Source organism: Balaenoptera physalus (genome assembly GCF_965194825.1).
Source record: "Balaenoptera physalus genome assembly, chromosome: 11".
In the NCBI taxonomy this organism is placed as follows: Eukaryota; Metazoa; Chordata; class Mammalia; order Artiodactyla; family Balaenopteridae; genus Balaenoptera; species Balaenoptera physalus.
The window spans coordinates 20,059,515-20,081,264 of record NC_138896.1 but is presented as its reverse complement, the minus strand read 5'-3'; the positions used below and the strand labels follow the sequence as shown (position 1 = coordinate 20,081,264).

The window sequence follows — 21,750 nt, the reverse complement described above, 5'->3', positions numbered from 1 at the left end:
TTGTAAAGATTGTCATTAATAGATAACCTAGTAAACAGAGAAAAGATCTTGAGGGTATGTCATCTCTGCTGTATTAGGAGGTTTAACCCTAGGAAATAATGATTTCTAAATAAAATAAAGAGAACTAAAAACAAGTTGCTGCCTTCTGGAAAGTGATGAGGTTATGGTGCCATCTTTTCACTGCAAATCTTTCCTTCTTAGTCTTTGGATCACTGGGAGTTAAAAGTTTAAATGTTTATACTGTACAACTCAAACAACAATGGGGGACACCGGCTGGTCTCTTCTCCCTCTCGACGTCATTCTAAACTGCCCATTCAGTGTAAGAAGTGATGAGCCGAGAACCAGGAAGAAGATAACTTGACTTTCAGATCACAAATTGAGTCAGCTGGTTGAGCAGTTGAAGATATTTTTTTTTTCTCTCTCTGAATTGGCATTCAGGAAACTCTGAGAGGGAGTAAATATGAAAACATGTTCTATGGTGGGATTTTCCTTCCTATTTATAACAGCACAACGAACTGATAGAATGGCATTTGAAGAAAAGTGTGTCAAAGAATCAAATATGCAGATAGGATTTGTAGAAGGCACTTTTAACCACTTTCAGATAAATTATATGACTGAAATATTACGAAAAACAATCTCTTCTCCTTCAACTTCTGGTTTATATGTTCAGGGTTACCAAGGATGTCTTTGAGGTGGGGCATGCCTCAGCTCGCTATTAATCTCCATTAGCATCTCTAAAGAATAAAAAATAAATTAGAATTTGAAGTCTTAATATAAAGCATGATAAAAAGCTTTTTCAGAAAACGTTGCTATTTTGAATGATTTGAACTCTATAATCTGAGTAAAAACTCATATGCTTACGCTGCAAACAGTTTCCAGTGGAGGACAGACCCCTTTTCTGGCCATATTGCTGTACTAAGTACTTGGCATCCAAAAATTCTAGAGCCACCCATGTTTGTAAATCTTTGATTTTTTTTTTTTTTTTTACCATTCAGACTTCCAAACTGAGGGAAGATAGCATAGCTGAAAGAGCAAAATATTTGGACTCAAAAGACCTAATTCAACTTACTAGTAGCTTGACTTTAGGCAAGTTTCCTAACCCTTCAGAATCTTCACTTTCCTTCTTCCACTTGGAGATGATGATAATTATGGTGATGGTGATGGTGATGATGTTGGGGTGGTGATGATGGTGATGTGATAAAGATGGTGGTGGTGGTGGTGGTCACCTCCCGCCCAGACTGCTTGAAGTTAAAAGAGATAATGTATGCGATAATGAAAAACCAGTAAGGACTTACTACATAAATGTCAGTGATTTTTTTAATTGTGATTTTCTCAGCTGTCCCAGTCTCCCAAGTCTATACAATTCTCCTCTTCTACTCTTGGCCTGTGATTAACAAAGACACAAGCTGATGAGAGCAGAGCTATTGAGACTGCTCACTTCAGATGCTTTCCTGGGAATATAGAGGTGCGTCTGGCTCATGAATTAACAAGCCTGGCTGCTATGCAACCTCCACCATTTGACCAAGGCAGGACTCAGAATAACCCCTTCACTTGGCACAAAATAAATTTGTGGTCTCCCTCTGAAAATCCTTTGAGTATTAAAGAGTGATATAAGCTATGGCAGTTTTCTTGTGGAGAGAGTCCCCTTTGCCTTGGTCAGGAATGCTGGAGGTGAAGAATCATATCTTTAACAGTATCTTTAACAATACACAGGCCCTTTCTCCTGGGTAAATATTTACTTGGGGTAAACACACCACAGTTACTGCCTCTGCATGCCGCTTTACAGAGTACTTTTGAAAAAGTAATTTGATAAAGGCTGGGCTCTCTATATTTGTTAAACCATTTCTAATTTAAAGATCACACTTATTGAAACTTGAGTTATACATATGTTAATGGCATTTTAGGACAGTAATTAAGATTTTTTTGAAAAAATTTATTTATTTATTTATGGCTGTGTTGGGTCTTCGTTTCTGTGCGAGGGCTTTCTCTAGTTGTGGCAAGCGGGGGCCACTCTTCATCGCGGTGCGCGGGCCTCTCACTATCGCGGCCTCTCTTGTTGCGGAGCACAGGCTCCAGACGCGCAGGCTCAGTAGTTGTGGCTCACGGGCCCAGTTTCTCCGCGGCATGTGGGATCTTCCCAGACCAGGGCTCGAACCCGTGTCCCCTGGATTAGCAAGCAGATTCTCAACCACTGCCCCACCAGGGAAGCCCAGTAATTAAGATTTTAAACAAAGCCTCTACAACGTTTCCTCTAGTGGTGTTTTGCTTTGTTTTCACTTCCATTGCTTTTTAAAATATTTTCAGTGGTAAAACCTCCTGGAGAAATCATGGTAATCTGTTTATGTAGATTTGTGTGTAAATATGTTAATGTGCACATGTGTTTACAGGAGGACAAACATTAGTTCAGTTGTTTAATAATAATACTTCATGGGACACAGAGCGAGTTAATGGGATCTACCCGCTGTGAACTAATCACCAAATCTTTATTGAGCACCATTCAATGAAAGTTAGGACTAGGGCACATAACTGGTCAGGCTGGAAATGGTCCCAGCTGTAGGAGGGGAGACTGGGGAGGGTCAACCCAGGTCCTCCCCACTCCTGGAAGGACAACTGCTGCTGGGTCAGAAGCATCGTCTTCTGTATGAGAAAAGACAACACATCTTGTCATTTACACCATGGACTAGAGTGCAGAGGACAGAAAAAAGCCCTGCGTGTCTTCCTAACATTAATGATACACCAAACAGACAGATGTCTGTGCCTTTATAAGCTACCAGGCACTATTGAAAACTGCACATAGTGAGTCAGTAGCTCATTACCCACCTCTTGGCCTGGGCAGGAGATGGCAAACCTGCAGGCCAGACCCAGCCCACTGCCTGTTTCTGTACCGCCTGCCATAAATGGTTTTTACAAAAAGGCGGACATTTACAATCGATTTGATGATAGGGAACATTGACCTTGAACTTCAATTAAGCAAGATGTTATCCCAAAGAAGAAGAATTCCATTCTTCTCCTTAGTAGACTGGTGTTATTAAAAAAAAAAAAAAAAAAAAGCTCAATTATTAATTATTATATTTTGAATTTTGTCCATAAAAAACGTGAAAGTTTGTTTTCTCTCTTGTTATATGTAAGTATACAATTTCCTCATTTTTTACCTCTTGGCCCCAAAGCCTAAAATATTTACTATCTGACTCTTTACAGAAGAAGCCTGCTGACCCCTGGTTTAGGTCATCAAGTTCCATCATTTTGCCTCTTAAGGTTATTGAGAGTTTCTTAACCATCTCTCCCACTAGTCTTCCCCTTTTCATGTCTGGTGAGAGGGTCCTATCATTTTAAAATCCCCATTTAATGTCCATCGACAGATGAATGGATAAAGAAGATGTGGCACATATATACAATGGAATATTACTCAGCCATAAAAAGAAATGAAATGGAGGTATTTGTAATGAGGTGGATGGAGTTAGAGTCTGTCATACAGAGTGAAGTAAGTCAGAAAGAGAAAAACAAATACAGTATGCTAACACATATATACGGAATCTAAGGGGGAAAAAAAAAAAAGGCCATGAAGAACCTAGTGGCAAGACGGGAATAAAGACACAGACCTACTAGAGAATGGACTTGAGGATATGGGGAGGGGGTGGGGTGAGATGTGACAGGGTAAGAGAGTGTCATGGACATATATACACTACCAAATGTAAAATAGATAACTAGTGGGAAGCAGCCGCATAGCACAGGGAGATCAGCTCGGTGCTTTGTGACCACCTAGAGGGGTGGGACGGGGAGGGTGGGAGGGAGGGAGATGCAAGAGGGAAGAGAAATGGGAACATATTGTATATGTATAACTGATTCACTTTGTTATAAAGCAGAAGCTAACACACCATTGTAAGGCAATTATACTTCAATAAACATGTTAAAAAAATAAATAAATAAAAATAAAATCCCCATTTAAGAGAAGATTTATCCCCTCTTATTTTTATTTAAATATTATTTTTAAGAGAACACATGTCCCCATATTACATTGCTCTGTAACACCAACTGGTAGGATGATGAAAAATTAACAAACAGTCCAAGACAATACCAAAGACAGAATGCGCTGGGTGGGGGAGGGCAGAGAAGGCAGCATGATGTAAGGGGAGACACACAGGAGGACTAAGGCCCGGTTCTCCCAGCCCACCGATGAATGAGGTGAAAGAAGGTGGCGCACAGGAGGTGTCCAGGGTCCTTCCCACTTACTCCTCTGCATGACTTCAAGGCACTCTCCTCCTCATTTGACTCTTTGGGTTCTTTGTCCCCGAGATCCGAAACCCTTGGACCTCCTTGCAAGAGATGACTGATGCACGAACATGGCTCAAGGCCGTCTTCTTGGCTTTTCCACACACACACCACTCCAAGTCTCCCAATTCATCAAAAAGTGACAGTGCCAACCTTGGGGGCATCTTTCAAAGAAACCACAAATTGGAAATATATCCCCTTTACGTTAGGCGATTACAAGGGATTAGCAGAGCTTTGATCATCCCCAAAACAGTGCAGGCTCTTGCCCACTGCCCTCTGTCTGTAGGGCAGACCTGCGGATGTCCACTCAGCCTGCATGTTAATTCAAGGACAAGGAAGCCGTTTCAAAACAGTCACGAAGGAAAGAGCGAAAAGCACCACCACACACACCCTCGCTCGTTCAGTGGGGGCCACTCGGCTCCTGGTTGCTAAGCATTGGAAGGAGCTGGAATGTTTAGCACTATTAGGCATCTCTGAGCAGTTCTAACTTGCTGGAGGGGAAAAATATCTTACTATAAAAAGAGTTCAGGAGCCATTGTACACTGTTGGTGAGACTATAAAATGATGCAGCCACTATGGAAAACAGGTGCAGTTCCTCAAAAAATTAAAAGTTATAATTAATTCTTTAACATATGATCTAGCAATCCCACTTCTGGGCATATACACAAAAGAACTGAAAGCAAGGTCTTGAAGAGATATTTGTACATATGTTCACAGCAGCATTATTCACAGTAGTCGAAAGGTAGAAACAACACAAGTATCCATCAACAGATGAATGGGTCAACAAAATATGGTCTATACATGCAATGGAATATTATTCAGCCTTAAAAAGGAAGGAAATTCTGACACATGGTATAACATGGATGAAACCTGAGGACATTAAGCTAGGTGAAATAAGCCAGACACATCACTGTATGATTTCATGTATCTGAGGTGTGTAGAGAGTCAAATTCATAGAGACAGAAAATGTCAGGGTGACTGCCAGGCAGTAGGCAGAGGGGGAAATGGGGAGCTGTTGTTTAATGGGTCTAGCTTCAGTTTTCAGTGTTACAAGATGAAAAGTGTCCTGGAGATTGGTTGCACAGCAGTGTGAATGTACTTAATGCTACTAAACTGTAGACTTAAAAATGATTAAGGTGGTAAATCTTACATTACATGTATTATATCTACATACGTATATAACATATATATATTTCCACATTTTTAAAAAAAGAGTTAGGAATGGGTACACCAAAAAAGCAAAACAAACCAAAACAGGAAAGAGCCAGGCAGTTCCTGGAAGTCTGCAAAAAGGTTGCTTTTTCTTGAGCCATGTAAACTTAACAACAGGGAACTGAATACCCAGGTGAGATAGAATTGGTCCCAGGGAGCTGATTCTGCCCAGGGCTGGGCATATCTGACACAGTCTTAGAAAGACTGTTTTCTCCATAGCAGGATGTGTAAGAATGAGGTCTGGGAATTTTTTCTACCAATGTCTGCCTAGCTGGGAATCAGTTTTAGAATCTCTGCATAAATATTTTGGGATTAGCACTTACCGAGGCTCCTCTAGAAAGGAGTAGCATAATTAGCAGATGCAGCCCCTCAGGAGCTTATGAACCATATAGGGATAGAAGATGTATTTTTTTCATTCATTAAAGACTATCTGTGGATAGTCTACCATGTGCTAGATTCAGTTCTACTCGGCTCTAGAGGCTTGAAGGGACCACAGGACCGACTTGGATATCAGGAGAATGTTCCAGGGAGAGTCAGGAGGCCAGTGTGGCTGCAGCACAATGTGAGCACGGCCAAGAGCAGTAGAAGCTGCAATCCTAGAGGTTTCTGTTAGGAGGGAGCGGGTCCAGCTCTTGTAAGCCGTACAGGCCATTGCAAGCATTTGGGGTTTGCTCTATGGGAGATGCGGGGCCATTGGTGAATGTTGAGCAGAGTGACATAATCTGATTTGCCTTTCAAAAGGATCATTCTGACTACTTTCTGGAAAATTAAAATGGGGGCATAAAGGGCAAAAGCAGGGAAGCCAGTTAGGAGAGGATGGCAACAGTCCAGGAGAGAATTGGTGGGGAACTTAGCAGGCCTGATACTGATTGGATTCTGGAGGTAAGGAGGGAAGTGTTACCACGGATGTCTCCACGACTCTGGCACAAGCATCTGGAAGGACGCTGCTGCTCTTTACTGAGATGAGGAAGGCTGCTGGAGAAGCAGGCTTGCAGTGGGGAAGTGTGGCCATGATGGGGAAGCGGGAGTCCCCTTTGGGATAGTTTAGATATAAATAGTGGATGACTTCATGAAGTCCCACTCCAAGTACCCGGAATAGTGGGCACTAGGAAATGTCTGGTGAAATGTTGATGATAAAGCAGCATATGCATAAATGAGAATTATTCATAGATTTATCTCTAGCTTATGGGGACTGGGCTATATAACCTATATGGGCTGTTCCATAAAACCAGGAGTTGGAGAATGCAATACAAACTGCATAAACACTTAAAGGAAATTAAAGGAAAGATCAGGGGAAGGGGTGGATCATCTGGGCAGGCTTCTTCTTTTTTTTTTTTAATAAATTTATTTATTTTATTTATATTTATTTTTGGCTGTGTTGGGTCTTCGTTGCTGTGTGCGGGCTTTCTCTAGTTGCAGCGAGCGGGGGCTACTCTTTGTTGCGGTGCGCAGGCTTCTTGTTGCGGTGGAGCACAGCTTCAGCAGTTGTGGCTCACAGGCTCTAGAGCACAGGCTCAGTAGTTGTGGCACACGGGCTTAGTTGTTCTGCAGCATGTGGTATCTTCCCGGACCAGGGCTCGAACCATGTCCCCTGCATTGGCAGGCGGATTCTTAACCGCTGCGCCACCAGGGAAGCCCTGGGCAGCCTTCTTGAAGGTGAATATTTGAAGGAGAGCGCTTAACATCCTTAGGAGCACTGTTCTGATATATAGAATAATTGTGGAAATGCAGCCATGAACTTTCCATCTTCACGTGGCCTCTCTGCTTTTGGTGCTATGCTCACCACGTTAAAATGCTTGCATCTTGGGCAGGAATAAAGAAGTAGACATAGAGAATGGACTTGATGACATGGGGTGGGAGGGCAAAGCTGGGATGAAGTGAGAGTAACATCAATATATATACATTACCGAATGTAAAATAGTTGGCTGGTGGGAAGCAGCAGCATAGCACAGGGAGATCGGCTTGGTGCTTTGAGATGACCTAGAGGGGTGGGATAGGGAGGATGGGAGGGAGGCCCAAGAGGGAGGGGATATGGGGATATATGTATGCATATAGCTGATTCACTTTGTTGTGCAACAGAAACTAACACGGCATTGTGAAGCAATTATATTCCAATAAAGTTCTATTAAAAAAAAATTGCTTGCATCTCTTGCCCTTTTGCTCCAAGGCTGTACATTCATAGCATCTCAGCTGAAAGAGACCTCTTTAGAGGTTTTTATTCTTATTCTCCTAATAGAAGGCAGGCGAGGGGTCAATCCCATTGCTAAACTCCCTGCCTTTTTTCCCTTCCCCAAGGAGCTTTATCAGCCTCCCTCAGTCACGTATCCATTTAACAGTCAAGAGCTAGCAATCAGCACATTTGCTTGCTTGTATTTTAACTCAAATCCCATGAACTATGTCTTCAGTCACCTTACTTTACTCTAATTCCAGGGGAAAATTGTTCTTCCTCCTGTAAGATAGTCTTTCGTATCCTCGAAAACCATTAAAAGAACATATTAACACGCCAGTAATTCTGCAGACCTTACAATAGCCAGCCAAATATTTGTATTCCACCAGGCACTTGAGTTGAATCGTATATCTATGCCAACAAGAGGGCAAGTGTATCCTGAGTGCCGAAGAGGCCCAAATGTCTGTGAATTAGGATCTGAAATGCAGGGGCACACGCCCCACAGCTGTTGAACTTGAATTCCTCTTTGAATGCGGCACCCAGGGCTGAGAGGCACTTCTCAGAGAGGCCTGTGTGCGTTCGTTCTTCTAAAACCTGCCCTTGCCCAGTGCTTACATCCTCATTCTGACCCAGCTGCCGTCTTGGGCGCAGAGAACAAACGAGAGCAGGTGTTCAGATTTATCTTCCTCAAGCAGCCCCTTGAGGCTCGTTGAGGACGGGTCATTGAAGGAAGAGGCTGACATATAGCCTTCCAGCCTACAACTCTCGTGCCTGCCAGCAGACAGCTGTTCCAGATGCTTCCTGCTGCTGCTCGTGAAAACATAACTGCAATTCAATGAAAGATATTTAATAGGGGATTGCTTGGAGCAGCCCCTTACTTTGGAGATCGGCTGAAACCAAGGCACTTGGATCTCTTGCCATCCCTGTGAAATTTTCACCTCCAAACAGCCTTAGTGCAAATGACCTATTTCGAACGTGACAGCCGATTACACTTGGGTGGCGTGAATAATTTAATAGGTGTGAGAGCTCTGTCAATGCTGTGATATTACAGCAGCCTTGCCTGCCTGGCTAATTATGGAGGGTAACAGCGCCCTGTCCTGTTGTCACGGCTCCTATCCGAAGCTGCCAGGGACGTGGATTGTGTGTGAGCAGAGAAGGAAAGAGGGGAAGTGGGGCCAGGTCTCGTCCCTGCTACCAAAGAAGGCTTTGTGGGTTGAGCAAGCCTGGCTGCAGGAGTCAGATTTCCACTTTCACCTCTGCAAAGTGAAACTGTGCGGGGCCCATGGGGATGGAGCTTTGTATCCAGTATCCCGATTGTGCATAAAATGTATGTTAGTAGGGGGAGGCACTGGACGCTGAAGCTAGCAGGGATAGGTAATGGTTTCCAGGCCTCACAGAGGCGGCCCTGGCCTTTGAAACATGCAGCTGAACTCAAGGCCCAGGAGCAGGAATATGAGAGCAGCTGTGGAGAAGAGCGAACAGCCAGGAGGAACCTCTGTCATGGCTTCAGAATCTTTCCCTTGTGTTCTAAGGTACCTTGATACTGCCTCCAGCTCTCTCTAGCTTTGCTTGAATGGTAGTGACAGCCGTTTAACCTCAGAGACCTGTTTCCGATGTGAATTGGACTCCAGAATAATGTCCATGAAGATGGTGAAGATTAACAACCAGTGACAAAGTGTTAAGTAAAATGGCTTCTGGGCCTGTAATTCCTCCTAAAATCACCTCCTGAAGTTAACGATCTCAATTTCATGAGTTAGGGAGGGACCAAACTTCGAAAAGATTTGTGCATCGTTGGGGGGCAGCAAGGAGGAAAGGAATTGAACGAGATTAACAACAGGTCTTGCCTAAAATTGAAAGAGAAATGAAAATAATTAAAGGAGTTACTTAAGAAATATTTTAAAAATATGAATGACTGGATAAAAACAGATTTAATTTTTTTTTTCAATAATCAGTACACTATTGTTAATGTGTATCAGTCAGGGCAGTGTCAGGAAACTGATAGCTCCCATTAGAATAATTCCAAGAAGGTTTATTTACAAAGAGATGACTTACAGAGGTGTGGGTGGATTGTGAGGGAACCAGAGGGCAGAGAGAGGCCAACACCACCTGGCTCCAAAGGCTGGGAGAGGAAGAGGTTGCTAGAATCTGCAAGGAGAGAGAGCTGTGTAGAGAGGGCTGCCTTGAGGGGGTGGGGGGGAGAGCAGTTGTCTTTTACGAAGGGGCACAGCCAGCCCAATGTGACCTCAGAGGGAGGAGCCAGGTAATTAATATCCTCACCTCACTCCTTTACCTTTTTCCGATCTCCTGTTGGGGCTCCCCATTGGCCAAACCCTACTGGACATCACAGGGCAGTCGTTGATGTGGTCCCTACCTGGGTACCCCCAGGGCGGGAAGCAGGAGAGAGAAAGGTGGAGAATGGACAGGAAGGGGCCACGTGGGACAACCTGCAAGCCAGGGACTGCAGGGGGCCCGGGGACACAATATAAATAAATCACCTTGGAGAACCTTACAGACAAATCTCTTCTTTTATGTTTCCCCTAATAATGAGAGAAAAGGGAAGGGATTCATTATGAAGGAAAAGTCCATTTTAGAACCTTAAAAAGAGTCTACATGTCAAGTACCTAGCACTGTGTTTACACATGCATAGTGATAGCTTCCAGTCACTTCTACATTCATTCTGCATTATTTTATACTTCTTTTAATATCTTTGTGCAATAATATTTGTTAAATTAGATTTATACTATTTACCTTCGGCCTTACCGGGTTCAGAGCTATAGGAATTTATAAAGTTAATATTCTACCAAAATGTTTGTCAGTCTAGAGCAGAGGTTCTCAAAATATAGTCTGAGAAGCCATCAAGTTTCCCAAGACTCTTTCAGGAAGTCCCCAAGGTCCTCAACAATTTTTAAAAATATAAGAGGATTTAGTCTAGATTATGTTATATATATATAAAGGTGGGTTTTTTAAACATTGAAGTACAGTTGATATACAATATTATATAAGTTACAGGTGTACAATACAGTGGTTCACAATTTTTTAAGGTTATATTCCATTTATAGTTATTAAAAATATTTGCTATATTCCCCATATTATATCCTTGTAGCTTATTTTATACCTAATAGTTTGTACCTTTTAACCCCCTTTCCCTATAATGTCCCTCCCCTTACCCTCCCCACTGGTAACCACTAGTTTGTTCTCTGTATTGGTGAGTCTGCTTCTTTTTGTTATATTCACTAGTTTGTTGTGTTTTTTTTAGATTCCACATATAAATGATATCATGCAGTATTTGTCTTTCTCTGTCTGATGTATTTCACTTAGCATAATGCCCTCCAAGTACATATACACATAAACATATGTGTGTATATATATATATATATATATATATATATATGTTATATAAAATGGCTAGTCTAGATTATGTTACTGTGTAATGGGTCTTGAGACCAAAAAATTGGGAAGTGATTTTTATAGATTGTATTATTGCAGAAAATGACCTCTACATGTAATATAATAATAATGTGTGAGAAATCCAATCTCAGGTTGCCGGACAGAAGGGGATTGTTTGCTACATGTAAGACATGTTTTATTTCCTGTCAGCCTTGAACATTTTGCTGACTATCTTCCACCCATGCAACTTCCAGGTCACTTGGTGCAGAAGCTAGAAGTGGGGGTGAAGGCAGGGTTTAAGATTGGGATCATTTGCCTTAATGCATAGGCCTGATTTCAGCCCCCCTGGGACATCCACTCCTGGGACATACTAAAATGCTAAGGGTGTTGGCCCAACTAGTTTCCCATTGTGCAAGCAGATGCATGTGACAATGGTAAGAAAACAACAGCTTGAGATGTTTACTCCCTTGAGGACCTTATCATCAGGACCAGACATGGGCAAAGGAAAATGGGGTTTTGCTCTCACCAGTTCAGAAAGCAGCAAGCAAGACCCAGCTGTCATTTGTCAGGTGGAAACATACTTCTGTAGGTACAGCTCTGATGTCAATAAATACAGGCTTGTTAGGCACTTTTTCCAAGAGAAAAGGTGACAGAAGGCAGCAGGGGCACTGTATGCTCTCATTCCTAACGTAGTCAGTATTCACTGACAATTCTCTACGCTCATTAATATAGAGGTTACAATCCTGTAAGTGGTACTAAGCATAGTTCCTGACATCAAGGAATTTATAAACTGATGAGGAGAAGTTTACCAAATATTTATGGCAGAAGGAAGCTGTGTGATAGGGTCTTATTCAGGGGACACACAAGGGACTTGCAGGAGGATGCAGGTAGGGTTTAGAGGGCCAAGAAGGCATTGGAAAGGAGGTAGTGTTTGAACAGGGCTTTATAGGCTAGACAGGGTTTTCAGAGACAAACATCAGAGGTAAAAGAAAAAGTGATGGGCAATTCTCAGCGGAAAATTTCCAGGCAGTGAAAATGGCCCGAGCAAAAAGGTAGAAGTAGGAAGTATCATAGGCAGAAGGAATATATAGGAATATAAATGGATAGAGGTCCCTAGATATAACCAAATCTCCGGGACCTTCTGATCAGAGCATCTACTTCATTGCACAATGGCAGTGGGTCTTCAGACATGTTCTGAATTCTGCATTAAATATCTGATGCTCTAAATGAGGAAACTAAATTGGCTGCACTTTGGATGCTCTTCTGCTTTCTTCTAATGAATTATGCATTTACTAGGATTGATTGGTGGCGCAAAGAACAATCAGCCTGGCATTGCCAATTCTGTTCCCTAAACAAAAACTGGCTTTAAAAATGCCCATGAGAGAAAAACAGGATAAAATTCAGTTTTTAGAAGAGACCATTTTCAGTGCTGCTGAAGTTCAAACACCCTGTTTTATGGCACCAAAAATAATCACAGTTCCCATAGCACCCATAGTACTTCCTCTTTCATAACACCCACCTCAGTTATTTACCACTGTTCTCACCACCAGGCTCCCCGAGATGGGTTCCATGACTTTCCTATTTACCTCTGTGGCTCCTTCCCTTAGCAGAGTGCCTGGCACCTGAGTTGAAATAATAGCTTGTTGAAATAATAGCTATCATTTGTACCTAGGGATTTTTAAATTAAAATTGATACATGGGTGGAACAGGGGGAGGGGAACTTGTGTTAAGCTGTTACTCCTTTGGAGGGAATCTTTCTTTCCATTGGTGTTAAAGAGTGACAAACTCTCACACTAGCAGAGTTTTCTATAACATCCCCACCCCAATGCCTAACAAGCTCTGGCCTTCACTGTTTCCCTGGATGAGGTTTAAGGGCTTCACCAGGGAATCTCTGAATGCTTTGACCAGTGAAGTTTTTGAGGTAGATGAATTAGAGAACCTTCACCAGAAGTCAAATCAGCCAGAAACTTGATCTTGGACTTCCGGCTTCCAGAACTGTGAGAAAATACCTTTCTGTTGTTTAAGCCCCCCAGTCTGTGGTATTTTGTTATGGCACCCCTAGCAGACTAATATAGTGGGGAAATGGAAAGTCTGCTTCTCTCCAGGGGAGGTGTTAAACCCTGCTCCCACCCCCCAGATTTTCCCTAGGTAGCCTATTAGCTCTGATGCTAATCTGCAGTAGCTCTTATTTCTCCCAAGACTTTTCCTGCATATCTGTGCTTCTTTCCAGGCCTCTATCTCTAGAATGAGGTAAATGGAGAAATGTTTGGAACTATCCGACTCTACACAAATAGCTGTAATACAAGGTGGCAGGTGCCCAGCATCTCAGGAGATGTTAAGAGCTAAGACGTTCTGAAAGTTCTGAAGTGAGAGGGCAGGGAATGGGGCAAGAGATCTGGGAAAAACAGATGCAAACTAGAGTACTGAAACTGGATCTTGATGAATAGATGTGGCTATTAGGAAATGGGTGAAGGCTACATGGATGGAGATAGGCTGGGGGGGGTGGTGGCGGTGTTGACAAGGTAATAAAAAGATCGAGGTAAGAGTACAGGTGTGCTCCAGAATGGCAGAGTTATTCATCTTTCATTCAGTAAGTAGTTATTGAGCTCTTGTTCTCTGTGGGGATATGGTATATAAGACAGAAACAGTCTCTACTCTTACGATCTCACAGTCCAGTGAAAAAGAGACAAAGAACAACTAAAAAGGTAAAGAAAACCATTACAATTTACAATTGGTGCTATAAAAGGCACAGGGCATTCAAAAAGAATAACTGAGGGGAAGGATATACTTAAAGATGTGGGTGGTCAGGGAAGAACTCTCTTAGAAGTGACTTGGCGTGTTTAAGGAACTGAAAGAAGACCCTTGTGACCTGAGTCAGTAAACCTGAGCTTACTAAGAGGGAAGCCAGAGGCATGAGTGAGGCTGGAAGGACTAGAAGGGATTGGCTCACCAGGGTCTTGTAAGCATTGGCATGGAATTTGGATATTATTCTATAATAAATGTGGAATGAAGGCAGGGTTTTAAGCAGGAGAGTGACCGCAGCATAATTTTTATTTTTAAAGATTACTCTTTCTGTATTAGTTATCTATTGCTACATAACAAATTGTCACAAATTCAGCTGTTTAAAACAACACATGCTTATCATTTCACAGTTTCTGTGGGTCAGGAGTCCAGGCACAGCTTAGCTTCAGGCTGCAATCAATGTGTCATCCAGGGCTGGGGTCTCATCTGAAGGTTGGACTGAGGACAGATCCACTTTCAAGCTAACATGATGATGGCGAGATTCAGTTTCTGTGGGCTACTGAACAGAGGACCTCAGTTCCTTGTCACATGAGCTTCTCCAACATGGCAGCTTGCTTTATCGAAGCCAACAAGGGACAGATTCAGCTAGCAAGATAGAAGTCAAAACCTTTTATAATCTAATCATGAAAGTGACATCTCAGCCCATTTGCCATATTCTATTGGTTAGAAGTAAGTCACTAGACTCACGCTCATGGAGAAGGGATTACACAAGGGTGTGAATACTAGGGGGTGGGAATCATTTAGGACCATCTTAAAGTTGGCGCGCCACAATGGAGAATGGATTCTAGGGAAGGGAAAACTGGAGGCAAGGAGATAAGCGATACAGGCTAGAGATGAAGGATCTCAGAGAAGGGTGATGGCAGTAGAGCTGGAGAGAGTAACCAAGAATGAGAAGTGTCTTGGAGACAAAAGCAACAGGTTTTGTTGATGAATTGCGTGTGGGAGGTAAAGGAAAAAGAGGCATCAGTAACGACTTCTAGATTTCTGGCCCTCTAGCAACTGGTTGGATATTGGTGCTATTTATTTACTTTTTTAACTAAGATGGTTAAGTATAGGGGAGGACCAGGTTTGGTTTTTGGGGAGGAGAATCAAGAATTGGCCAGCAGGAAATTAACAGGAATTTTAGGTAGGTACTCAGATATCTGACCTTAGAGGAGAGTTCTGAGTTGGAATGTAAATCTGGGAATCTTTAGCACATGAACATGACTTAAAGCCATGAACTGAATGAGTTGATGAGGCCCCACTGTGGGGCCTTGAATACCCCTCTAAGCTGTTTATGTGCAGATCTTTCCTAGAACCCCATTTAGTCCTCTGTAAAGTGCCTCAATCTACCTTTAGAACTGCCTCTCTTTCACTTGCCCTAATTCTAACTATCTTTTAAGAAGAGTATCCAGGTTCTATCCTCTCTCTCCCGCTGGTTTTGCTTACTTAGCGGGGGGTGGGGGGGTTGGGGGGGTGGGGGGGATGAGTGTATCATTTGACTTAATCCTACTTGGCCTTGTGGTCTATTTCACCATTGTCTTAAACAATGTCATTCAGCTCCCATTCTTGATCTCATTATCGCCATTTAGGTTGTAATCTTTTTGAGGGGTGGGGGTGGGGGGAGCATTCTTTCTTTTATCTCCTGTCCCTTTCTCAGTTCTCCACAAGTACTTATTGTATGAATGAATGTTTCAATAGCAGTTTTATTTATGGCCATTTTAATAGCTACCAAGAGGCCAAGGGGTGCTATGGGAGTTGTGCAGCTGTTTGGACCTTTGTGACTTTCAGATTTATTGATGCTGAAAAGGACTGGGGGATTCATCAGATAGGTAAAAGGAAGTGAGAAAGGAGAGTAAGGAAATACCCACAAAACCTGGGCTCAGCTGTCAAGTATCAACAGGGATACAACAGAGATGAACCCAGGTCCAGAATGAAGAGAAAAACAAGGATCTATGACAGACAGGATAGTGGGGCCACTACCACCCATGTTTGCAGGTGCCAAAACCCAGCTTTTGCACGTGTATCTAAAGTTGATTCAATTGTGTCACCTTGGACAACTCACATTAACTTCCTTGAATCTTGGTTTTCCCATCCATGAAATGGGAGCAATAATACCTACTGCAGACTTATAGTCAGGAATAAATGATACAGTGCTTCTAAAGTATCTGCTCCAGAATCTAGGGTATAAGAAGTAGCCAGTGGGAAAACAAAAAACAAAAAAAAACAAACGGTACTGATGAACCTAGTGGCAGGGCAGGAATAAAGACGTAGACGTAGAAAACGGACTTGAGGACACGGGGTGGGGGGGAAGCTGGGACGAAGTGAGAGAGTGGCATTGACATATATACGCTACCAAATTTAAAATGGATGGCTAGTGGGAAGCAGCCGCATAGCACAGGGAGATCAGCTCGGTGCTTTGTGACCACCTAGAGGGGTGGGATAGGGAGGGTGGGAGGGAGGCTCAAGATGGAGGGGATATGGGGATATATGTACACATATAGCTGATTCACTTTGAGTGCAGCAGAAAGTAACACAACAATGTAAAGCAATTATACTCCAATAAAGATTTTTTTACAGAGGAAAGAAGATAGCCAATGAACTGTAGTGTTCAGCACCATAAGGATTACGTCAAGTCAACCAAACTCACTAGGGACACGTATATTGACCAGAATACCAATATTGAACACATACGAGGAGTTAGTTGCCAGGAAGACTGGAATGTTCGTATCATGTGCTCAACACATTTTCTCTTCTGAAGGAAAGTGTATGTGGGAAGACTGAGTGCTGTCAGAAACTATTTAGTAAGTTGGAAGAAGGACAGAGGGAGGTGGGTGTCTGGAAAAATCCAGCTGTCATGAAGTGTTCAGCCTGTCAAGGCACTCACCGCTCAGGCTGCCCTTCATGGTCGAAGGCAGAGACACAGTGACCAGAGTTTGCTTTGGGGTGCCCTTTCTAGGCATCAAGCGCATTCTGCTCCTACTGTTGTATCATTGGTTGGTTATGATGTCATTGATTAGGCTATGATTTGGGTGGCTTAAGAGTCCAGGCCTGAGGATGCAGTCTCCTTATCACAACTGGATAAGGACACAGTGTCCTCAAATGTTCCTTTTTGGTTCATATCTATGTTCATCGACTCTTACTCCCGCACAAGGTGACTGAATTTCAAGCTGGGGAGGGCGGATGCACCTTGCAGTACCATTCTATTTAACATATTCTACGTACACAATTTATTCAGAATGGTGGTTTTACAGATAAGGAAACTGAGGTATAAGGGATTCCCTATTTAAGGACGGAGGCAGAGACCTTGTCTCTGGGTCTTTGTAGACTCCCTGTCTTGGACAATTTCCACTCCAAAGACTCTTTCTATGGAATGTCTTTGTCTGTCATATCCACACTTTCCTAAAGGAAACCTTTATATATATAGTTCAAATCCACCAAAACAAAATTAAAAGAAAAAAAAAACAATTCTGTTTCTCCCCATTGTTTTGAGATCTCTCTGCTCAAACAGGCCCTAGAGGAGAGCCCATACAAAGCAAACGTCATGCCGTGGGCAACCAACTTCACCCGCCACGACACGCGCACACACACACACACACGCACACACAACACACACACACCACCACCAGAGTCGCCCCAGCGCATTGTTTCAATACACAGCCTCTCTTTGAAGTACCAAAAGGTTAGCTGAAAGGGCCGTTCATGGCCTCGGCTGTTCTCCCCTGCCCTCTCCCTCCGATGCACTCGGTCTCCTGCGCGAATTCCAAGGATAACTCCAAAGCGGTGACACCAGCTAGTGCCAAGGAGCTCGGCGTGGCGGCGATCCGCTGGACGCAGACAGCAAAGCTCACCCTTCGCAGTTGGGCTGAAGTAACTGTCAAGCATCTGGCTCCCCCGCCCCCTCCCCGCCCGGGTGACGCCGCCGGCCCCTCGGCCGAGCCCCGCCCCCCGCGCGCTCCGCGCTCCCCGCCCCCCGCGCGGCCGCCGCGCTCGCTCCACGCGCTGCCGGCCCCGCAAGTTCAGCCCGCGCCGCAGCTGCCGGGAGCCGACGTGGGAGGGCCGCCGGCGCCGGGGCCTGGACGCGGGGACCCGACTGCTTCCCGCGACCCTTTGTCCCTTCAGCCGAGTGAGCGCGCTGAGGGTAGCTGCAAAGCCGGAGGTGCGGGCGGCCCGGGGCATTGCATTGGCACGGAGGCTGTTATTCTAAGCCGGAGACCTCAAGTGTCCTCCTGTCATGACAAGGAGCCTTCGTCTTTAGGTATGAGCACCTTTTTATTTGTTCTTTTTTGCTTGATTTTGCTGACAACCCGAGTGAGGTCTGTGTGGCGAGGGTGTCCTCGGCTTGCATGAGTGTTGCCTGTTAAGGAGCCGTTGGGACTGGGGCGTCCTCGGCTTCCTCCGTCTGGGAGGGTTCGGGTCTCTGATGCCCACAGGGTAGAGACGCGAAGTTGCCGAGCGGTGCAGGGCACAAGCACTTTTGCAGTCAGAACCGAGGGATGCCCAGGAGAGTGGAGGGACCGGCCCAGAAGATGGTAAGGGGCCCCCGGCAGTCCCCGGCGGCTGGAGCATTTCTGGGCTAGGACACGCGTGGCCGGACGTTAGGTGCCCTGTGGCGGGCGGGGTGGGGGGGGTGAGAGCGCCCCGGGGTGCGGGTCCTGAGCTGCCGGCTGCCGCCGAACGACTTCCGGCACTCTCAGCGCCCACGGGGAGAGTCCAGCTCAAGGCTGAGATCGCAGTCTCTGGGGTCCCAACTTGCCCCCAGGCTGCCCGGATTCAGCTTGGCAACGAACCAGCCTCATCCCCGCATGTCTGAATTACAAATTGGCAATGTGGGGTGACGCGGGGGGTGGGGGGGTGGATGAGAATTGGCAGGAGGGGCAAGAAGGAGAAATTTGTTGCATTGATGCCAACCAGTGTCTGGAAGAACGGGGGGGGGTGGAGTGGGAGTGGGGTGGTTGATGATGCACCTGAGGACCGGACCACCCCTGCAAGTTTCTGTGGCTTGGGAGATGGTCTAGAGAAGAGAAGCATCTGCGACCCTGTTACCGCGAGACTGTACCCTCCCCTCCCCCTCCCCCAGGGTAGTGGGGAGCGGACAGAGAACCTCATGTTGGAAGGGAGTAGGTGCTGCTGGAAATTAGACAAGCGGAAGCCATCCCGATGTTAAGGTGGCAGAAGCGCTGTGCCAGTCCCTCGTGCGAAGTGACAGCTCCCGCAGGAGCAAGAGAGCAAGTGGAAAAGCAAGATAACCGGGCGGATTTTGTTGGGGGGAGGGGCGGGGGTGGTGCAGAGGGGATGTTGGCAGCGTGGAAGGTTCTCATCCTGAAGATACCAACGTGTTGCTCGAGTGACAGAGAGGAAACGTTTAAGCTTTTGGTTCCGGGGGAAACGATCATGATTGTCTTGGAAAACATGTTGGGTCCGTCTTTCCTCCCTGCTCCCCACTTCCTGCACGCTCACAGCCATGCAGTTGGTTGAAGTTCTAGGGCTGGGACTAATCGTCGCCCCCATTCCCAAAGAGATTATACTTGGCGCTCCGTATGGGACTGGGCATCTTCTGTGAGCATTTGCCCCTTTGTTATCTGACACGTGATCACTTCTTCGTTTTTGTTTTCTATCAGGGTTATCTGGCTCTGAGAATGTTCCTCTCCTCCTACCCACCCCCACCCCAGGATATTCCTATTCACCTATTTCCCCTCTTCCTCTTCGTCCTCCAGCCTTTTTGGACCAGCCTCTGAGTTTTCCCTCTGATCCCCACCCACCCACCCTCCACCTCCATTGTGTCTCCATCAGACTGTTTTAGCTGCTGTTCCAAGCGAGGGATGTCAGCTGTGAACTCTTCAAGAAGGAGCATCATCAGGCTACTCTCCAGTGGTTAATTAGGAAGCAGCCAGTGGCTAACCTTCTGTAGGAGCAAATCGCAGGGGTGTGTCTACTCAGGGTAACAGCCACTAGAGGAAAGGGCCTCCCTGCTTTTCACCGCCCCTGGTAGCCCAGCCCTCAGGCTCAGCCTCTTGTGCCCAGCTCCCCCTTCAGTAGAGATACTGCCTAATCCTGTCTCTTCCCCAGGAAGGTGATACATTTGTCCAAAAATCTGCTGCATCCAAGCATCTGAAAACCTGAACACTGGAGAATCTGTACTGCATATGTTGCTTTTCCGAAAGGCGCCCAATGGGTGCTGCTTCTCTCTTCCTCTGCAAATCCAGTGTGAGATTTTTGCTTTAAATATTTTATCTTATGTATAAATATAAAGAAATACCAAGCTAGAGCGAGGAAAAGCTAATAAAAGCCTGCACTAGGGACTTGCACAGAATTCTGGGTACCCGAACACAAGTGCCAACAATGGCTCTCTTTCTTTTTGTTGACTGCAAAGTCAAATTATTTCCAGCAGAAAAGGGACCCATCCCTTTTCAAGGGTGACCTGGAGAAACCAAGGGGCCTGGGAAGGAGATATTTATATCTACAGGTGTTGGTAGCTAAACTCATATCAAATTCTACTCTTTAGTATTGAAGTCCATTGACTTGGGGCCCTGCCGATGACGGCCAGGTGTCCTGCCCTAAGTCTGAGGTTGCTAAATGGATACATCCCTAGTGTAGTTAAACCCCACAGCCCAGCTGTGATACCAACCACATGCTCACTTCTGAATATAACCAGGTCACTTTCCTGCTATATTTTGGGTTAATTCACAGATTATTGGCTCACCCCTTGGTGTCAAGAGACTAAAACACAGACAAAGGCAGTTCCGGAGGGTGAGCAGCACAGCCCGCACGTTTCACATTAAATGGTAGAATCGGGCGAACAACAGTCCCTGGGGCTGAAGCGTTTGCAAACAGTGTTTTATTTTTACTGTTCATTTCATTCAGTGGGTTGGGGAAAAAAGATAAAAAGCTGTCTTGTTTCTATTCTGCAAAGAAGTCAGAAGTCTAAAACCAGTTTCTGCCTTTTCTTGGGAGGAGGTGGCGGTAAAGTGAAAGTCCGTTTTGTTTATGCAGTTGGTGCTCCCCTGGGCGATGGCAGATTTGACTTTCCACTTGGGCCTTCTCTGCCCTGGTGGCCATGAGCAGGGCTTCGTGCTTCTGAACAGCTCCTCTACCAAGGCTATTTTCATCTGCCAAGCTGAACTCCACGAGCTGGAGGAGATAGACAGCTTGTGTTTGTGGCCATTCAACCAGAAAAGAATACCAGCTGAAAACAGACAGTGAAGCAAGGGAATTGGGGCTGGGGGTGGGGAGAGGAGGTACAGATAGGCCAGCAGCACATAATTGGTTCCCCAAAGGCAAACCTAGACACGGGATGGCTCCGTAAAGCAGTTGTCATGTAAACACCCCACAGTGATTATTTGAAAGATCTGTTCAACAAAGGAGAACGATTATGACTATGTGCCTTTTCATCTGGAGGGAACCCTCCTTTGGCTTCATTCCTCTCCGCTTTCAAAATCACATCCTTCTAGACAGCTTCTCCGCACAACATTTTCCCCTTGAAAATGAAAACCTCCCCATTGTGCACGTGGAGGCCTTCCAGCCGCTTCAACTAAACAAAAGCACTCAATGCACAGATCTTGAATGAATTAATATCGAAACACCCACACGCCCTCCTCCCTCTTCCTATCTCCCCTCTGAGGCCACCAAGTTCCTCTCTGGCTGAATGGCCAAGGTTTGTTGTTGTTGGCTTTATCGTTTTGTTTTTGTTTTTTGTTTTTTGGTCACTGTACACTCATCCCACCTTAGTTGGAAGTATTCCCAAATAATAATAGATGTTTTTCTCAGAATGTGGCCGGCTATGTAGAAAAGATCATTTTACATATGGCCCAAGGCTGGGGTGGCCTCCCTGGACACCATCAAGAAAAGAAGCCACTCCGACTTATTTTCTTGTGTGCATGGTTTACATGACGCTGATGAGCAGTGCGTGGAGATGAATGTTTTCACATGTCTAT

General features: G+C 44.9%; 1 protein-coding gene across 4 annotated transcripts in view; it reads left to right on the top strand.

Moving 5' to 3' along the window:
* Positions 1-21,750, top strand: part of RIPOR2 (RHO family interacting cell polarization regulator 2) — a 113,271-nt gene that overhangs the window by 10,537 nt on the left and 80,984 nt on the right. Inside the window, exon 1 of one of the 4 annotated variants that reach the window (XM_082413022.1) lies at positions 17,803-18,074. The exons of the other annotated variants lie outside the window; for them this stretch is intronic. The gene's annotated coding sequence lies outside the window, so the exon portion shown is untranslated. Of the gene's footprint in view, positions 1-17,802; positions 18,075-21,750 lie in introns of those variants that run through there. 4 annotated transcript variants of the gene reach the window in all.